The following is a 6,000-nucleotide window of genomic DNA, read 5'->3' as shown; positions in this document are numbered from 1 at the left end:
GTGGCTGGAAGCCACAGGTTTGTGTTTTAAAAAACCCTGCAGTAAGGAGTATGGGTGTGTCAGGTGTCAGGTGAGGTGCAACGTCAGTGTCAATCTGGTGTATGCTGATGTGCAGAGCAGAGGCCTGCAGAGCGCTGGCTGAATGCATGGAGGCACAGGCCAGGGAACCAGCACCCAGGGCAGCTGAATAGCCTGGCACCTGCAGCATATATAGTGATGCAAATCATCCACGGTGACTGGTCTCAGATGTGAACAGTCCTGTGCCCGGAGGTGGATGTCCTGTGCTCGAAGGAGTCAGATGTGGACAGTCCTGTGCCCGGAGGTGGATGTCCTGTGCCTGAAGGAGTCGGATGTGGACCATTCTGTGCCCGGAGGTGGATGTCATGTGCCGAAAGAGGACTAACATGTGTAGCAATTGCAAACAGGTACATATGGTGCCCGGCTGCTATCCAGAGGATACCCTGATCTGTGTATGGCTCTGTGAGTAAGTGACTGTGATACAATGATGCAGGACACCCACAGGAACTAGTCAGAGGAGGGCTGGTGTGTGCAGTGTCTGCAATATGTAAAGCTCTGTGTTTGGAGACTTTAATATGGCATGCGGTCACCCTGGGAAACTGGACAAAGGGAAGTCTGGCTTGTTTAGGGACTGCAATCTAAAGCCTTATGAGGTGTAGTGCTGCAAAACCGAGCACTGAGATGAGATGCATCTGTGTATTGAACTTTGAGTTTGACAACAAGATCTATCTACAGGAGACTGGCACAGCAATGGGAAGTAAAATGGCTCCATAGTATGCAAATCTTTTCATGGCCAAGCTTGAAAGCGACTTTTTGTCCTCATGTCCCATCAGGCCTCTGGCGTACTACCACTACATTGCTGACATTTTAATCATCTGGACGGAGTCTGAGCCGCAGCTAAAGACGTTCCTTGAACAGTTTAATCAATTTCATCCTACCATCAACTTGACACTCAACTACTCCTGCACTGAAATTAACTTTTTGGATACCATCATTAAGCAGCAGAACAATAAAATAGAGCCATCCCTGTATCAGAAGCCAATCGACCGCCCAACATACCTTAAATGGGACAGTTTCCATCCAAAACACATAAAAAAAACTCTATTGTCTACAGCCAAGCCATCAGATACAATCGTATATGTTCCAACCCAATGGATAGGGATGAACACCTTGGTCGCCTCAGAAAGACCTTTTTGACCAGGACTACCATCCAAGAACAATTGAAAACCAGATTACAAGAGCCACCAGAATATCAAGGAATCACCTGCTACATTACAAAGCTAAAGAAGAAAATAACCGGGTACATCTAGTGGTTACCTACAATCCAAATCTGGAGGTGCTAAGGGGAGCTGCACGGAAATTACAACCTTTACTGCAAAAAGATGCCCACTTACAATCTATTTTTCCAGACCCCCACTACTGTGTTTTAGGCAGCCCCCAAATCTAAGAAGCATCATTGTCAAGAGCTCCCTGTCCTCTCCAACAGCTGCAGGAACCTTTCCTTGCAACCAGAAAAAATGTAAAACCTGTCCATTTATAATGACCATGGACAAGATAAAGATTCCCAATTCACATCAGGACTACAAGATACCAGGTACTTTCAACTGCGTCACTTCTAATGTGGTGTACCTAATTATTTGTACTAAATGTCCAACTGGGGGTCTGTATGTGGCGGACACAGGGCAGAAACTGAGAACAAGGATGAACTCTCATCGCCATACAATAAGAGAAAAAAGAATGGATCTACCTGTGGCAATACATTTTTGTCTCCCAAATCATACCATTATGGACATGAAATTACTTGTGTTAAAAGGTAGCTTTAAATCGCAGAGAGACGGAAGAGTCAGGGAATATAAACTGATGATGACCTTTGACACTCACACTGCAGCAATGAATGTGTCGCACGGATTTATGTTTTTTTATATCAACTTAGGAACTTGCCCCTCAGACCATGTGGGGTCATCACAACAGAGACCCTAATCACAGGACAATAAATCAATCCTTATCTAAGAATTGGCCCAATATTTATGGACGTAACTTTTTATCACCCATGGTAATTCTGCTTCATGTCACATGTCTTATCCATGGTTTTTCCTTTTTTTTTCTATGCTATGTTGTGAATAAATATGTGATTCTTCAGAATTTTGTTTTAGTCTTTGCCTGATGAAGAGACCTGTGTAGTCTCGAAAGCTTGCAATTTGTTACCATCTTTTCAGTTAGCCAATAAAAGGTATCAACCACTGAGGACTCTCAATTCTAAATATTTCCCTTCTATCAAAGATTTGCTACACAGAAAACCATTGCTGCTACACAAACTGATGAAGTCTCTCAACCGAAACCGGATTTGTCTGAAGATCCATTGAGATGACAAACCCTTCAAAATGAGTCTCGTGTCCTAGGCCAGATCTTTAAATACCTGACTACTGGGGGAATACCTGCCCGACGACGCAGACGATGTCCTGATGTTGAGCTTAATCGTCTATGGAGACAAAAGACTCTTCATTCAAAAGGGCTTACATCAGATTCTAATCCCACGGTGAGATGACAGGATTGTTCTCGATGCCTACCATGACCAGTCTGGGCACTTTGGCATACACAGAACTGAAGCCACCATATGCCAACGCTTCTATTGGATTGGGATGTGTTCAGACATAGAGAATTGGTGTAGCGCATGTTCAGCTTGCAACCTTACTAAAGCTGGTAAGAAAGATGCCAGAGCTCCTCTTCATCCAAGCCATTCTCAGAAACTGAACAAACGAGTTGCTCTTGATAACGTGAAGCTAGCTCCAGCTCATTTGGGCTACACGTATGCCCTTACCATGGTGGACCACTATATTAAGTGGGCTGCCAGTTTACCGGTGAAAGACTTTACAGCTCGGACTACAGCTATGACCTTCTACCACGAATATGTGAGACATTACAGTTGCCCTGAAGCAGTTCTCACAGACCGTGGACCTGCCTTTGAGTCCCAACTATTTCAAGAACTCTGCCAATTTCATGGGTGTAAGAAGCTAAGAACCACTACCTCTCATCCACAAGGGAATGGCCTTTGTGAGAAAAGGCAACTAGACCTTCATCAATATGTTACGAATAGCATCTGTTACCAAACAAGCTGAATGGCCTCAACTACTTGATAAGTTACTACACCAGCGAAGAAAGAGGGGAGTATCGACACCAACATTTAGTAGAGAAAATATACAAATTTTTATTAATAAATGAATACAGAGAAAATGACATTTACATACAAAAGCATGAAGGACTGTAAAAGAATTCCACCATGCGGAGAGGAGGAAAACCAACCGGTACACTAATGGTAAAGCACACAGATGCACATACGACCTGGGTAGATTGTTCAAAGGATAACAATAGTCCCGGATTTAAAGAGTATCTACAATGAGGGATCGTCCCTCCGGTGCCACAAATGCCCCATGTAGTGTTGAGAAATCATACAATCCTGGATACAACATATCACCAGAGTATTGTACACTTACCCATCATAAGTTTGCATCAGCGTGGCCTTCCCACTACCCCTGACGTGCGTTTCGCGTTAATAGCTTTTTCAAAGGGGAAGTGTTGCTAGTGTCTCACTCTTGCTGCGCTATTTATGAGATGTCGGCACATAAGTGTAATTGGCGCATGCGCGCCCAAATCCCTCCACACACAAAAGAAGTGCAAACTCAATAGGCGTCAATGGTGCGGCGCGCATGGGGGCGAGAAAATACACCCATGGTACCGAAATCCATCCGCGCCGCACCTGCTAGACGCCATTAAGATCAAGCGGCGTGGAACAGATTAGATGGCGCATGCGCACCACTTGCGCCGAAAAGCCGGAAGAACATCATCTCAGGAGACTGGAACTGCAAAGGATCCAGTCCCGAACAAACAGCACTTGCGCACTGACTGGATACCGCATCATTACATCATCAGTTTGTGTCACCATGGTAAGAAAAGTCGTGCCTGCGCACGACCAGCACCGGGCTACAGAGAGTCCCATCTCAATCACACTGCGCCTGCGCACAGCCCAGCCATAGTATCACTGCGCTGGCGGTGCCCATATAAAATAGAGTTGTGCTTGACCTCAACCAGCACCAACCTGAATGTCATAAACAGGTGAACACGGCACCTACGCATCGCTCCCTCCTACAGATCGGGATCATATAATGGCGATCAGAACTGCATATCCACTATTATCAACATAAGGACAAGGATATCCAAATAGGACCCATGTCAGGGAAACCCAGATCCAGACAACGACATACCAAAAAGTATATTTATCAAGAATTAATCTTATGTCAAAAAAGGGAATTTTTTAGTTGTAAAAAGGACGAAGAAAAACGTGGGGGGAGGAAGAAATATGAAGCAAATAGAATCTATACATATGGTGCATACAAAAGTGTATATCTAAAAAGGCGAGAGATACACTCGCATTAATAGAACATTCTAAAATATGATGTAATATATGAGAGCACTCATGCCACCTAGTGATCTGAGAACCCATAGCTAAATAAGTAAAACTTGTATTGAAGTGCACAAAAAATACGTGCATATCGTGACATAAATACATACATCATCCGTGACCCTGGGGTTAATCAAACCCCCCAGGAAAAATCTTAATGAAAAAGCTTAAAAAGAGAAGATATCACGTGTCATAACTGACTACATCAATAAAGTGTAGTATAAATAGAGCATAAGAAAGGTGCACAATACTAGTGTCCAAAAGTCCATGAAAAAACATGTAGAAAAACCATATCCCCCCATATGGTTTCTTCTCCAATCGATCCGGGTCGTAGCCGACGTTTTAGAGGCGCTGGTATATTGAGATTCCATCCATCCTGGAGAATCTTGATGGCCGAGATCCAACAATAACAGCGTGGAGATGTACACATCACATGAGAAAAAAATTCCAAAATAAAAACTAACTAGAATAAAAAAGAAGAAGAAAGAGACACATAATTAAAATCATACCATCATTCCAGAATATATTAAATGCAAAACTATTGTAGTCAAATTGCACACGAACAAAGCCGCGGGGAACAGGGCCCCCCCCCGGATGTTCCAACGAAAAAAGGGGGGACATCACAGAAATGGTGCAAAGGATACTGTTTCGTTTAGCCCCCTTGGTGCTACTGTGTCTAAGGTAATTATCCACCTACACTCACGTTGGGCAAGGATCTGTTTGAGGTCGCCACCTCTAATACCCCCGTGAATGCGGTCGATTCCCCTTATACTCAACCCCTTGGGATTACACCTGTGCTGTTCCCGAAAATATCTGGGAAGAGTCTTGAGGGTCGAGACATCCTGCGCGTCCCTGGCAGCTATGATATCACGGACGTGCTCCCGTGTCCGGATTTTAAGTTCTCTAGATGTGAGACCCACATATATAAGGGAGCAGGGACAAGTGGCGTAGTATATCACATGTGATGTTTTACAGGAGATGTAATCCCTGATTTCAAATTCCCTGCTCCCATCAGATGACTTGAAGGTCCCACATCTAGTTATATTTGGGCACGCAAAACATGAACCGCAAGGAAAGCAGCCCCGTTTGTTTCCACCTAGATTAAAAATCTTCAGTTGTTTAGCCACGTAATGGCTACTCACCAATGTGTCCCTCAAATTTTTGATTCTTCTTTGTATCATTACTGGGGACTCTGATAGGTGAGCAGCCAAAACACTGTCACTGCGCAAAACCGACCAATGTCTCTGCAAGGCCTCTCGAATTTTGTCCCATTGGCAGTTAGAAGTTGAAATATAACTCAGCCTATAGTCACTATTTTTAGTAGATCTCTTTTCAGACGGCCTGAGAAGTTCATTTCTTCTCATAGCCCGTGCACGCCTATATCCAGTTTTGATGCAACGGTTGCTGTACCCCCTGGCCTTGAACCTATCAGTAAGGATAGCAGACTGCTTTTCAAAACGGGCATCCGTGAAACATACCCGCCTGTTCCTGACGTACTGTCCAACCGGGATGGCTTTAATAGTGGA

Source organism: Ranitomeya imitator, chromosome 4 (genome assembly GCF_032444005.1).
Source record: "Ranitomeya imitator isolate aRanImi1 chromosome 4, aRanImi1.pri, whole genome shotgun sequence".
NCBI classification, from domain to species: domain Eukaryota; kingdom Metazoa; phylum Chordata; class Amphibia; order Anura; family Dendrobatidae; genus Ranitomeya; species Ranitomeya imitator.
The sequence above is the reverse complement of the archived record's forward strand: the minus strand, read 5'-3'. Positions refer to the sequence as shown.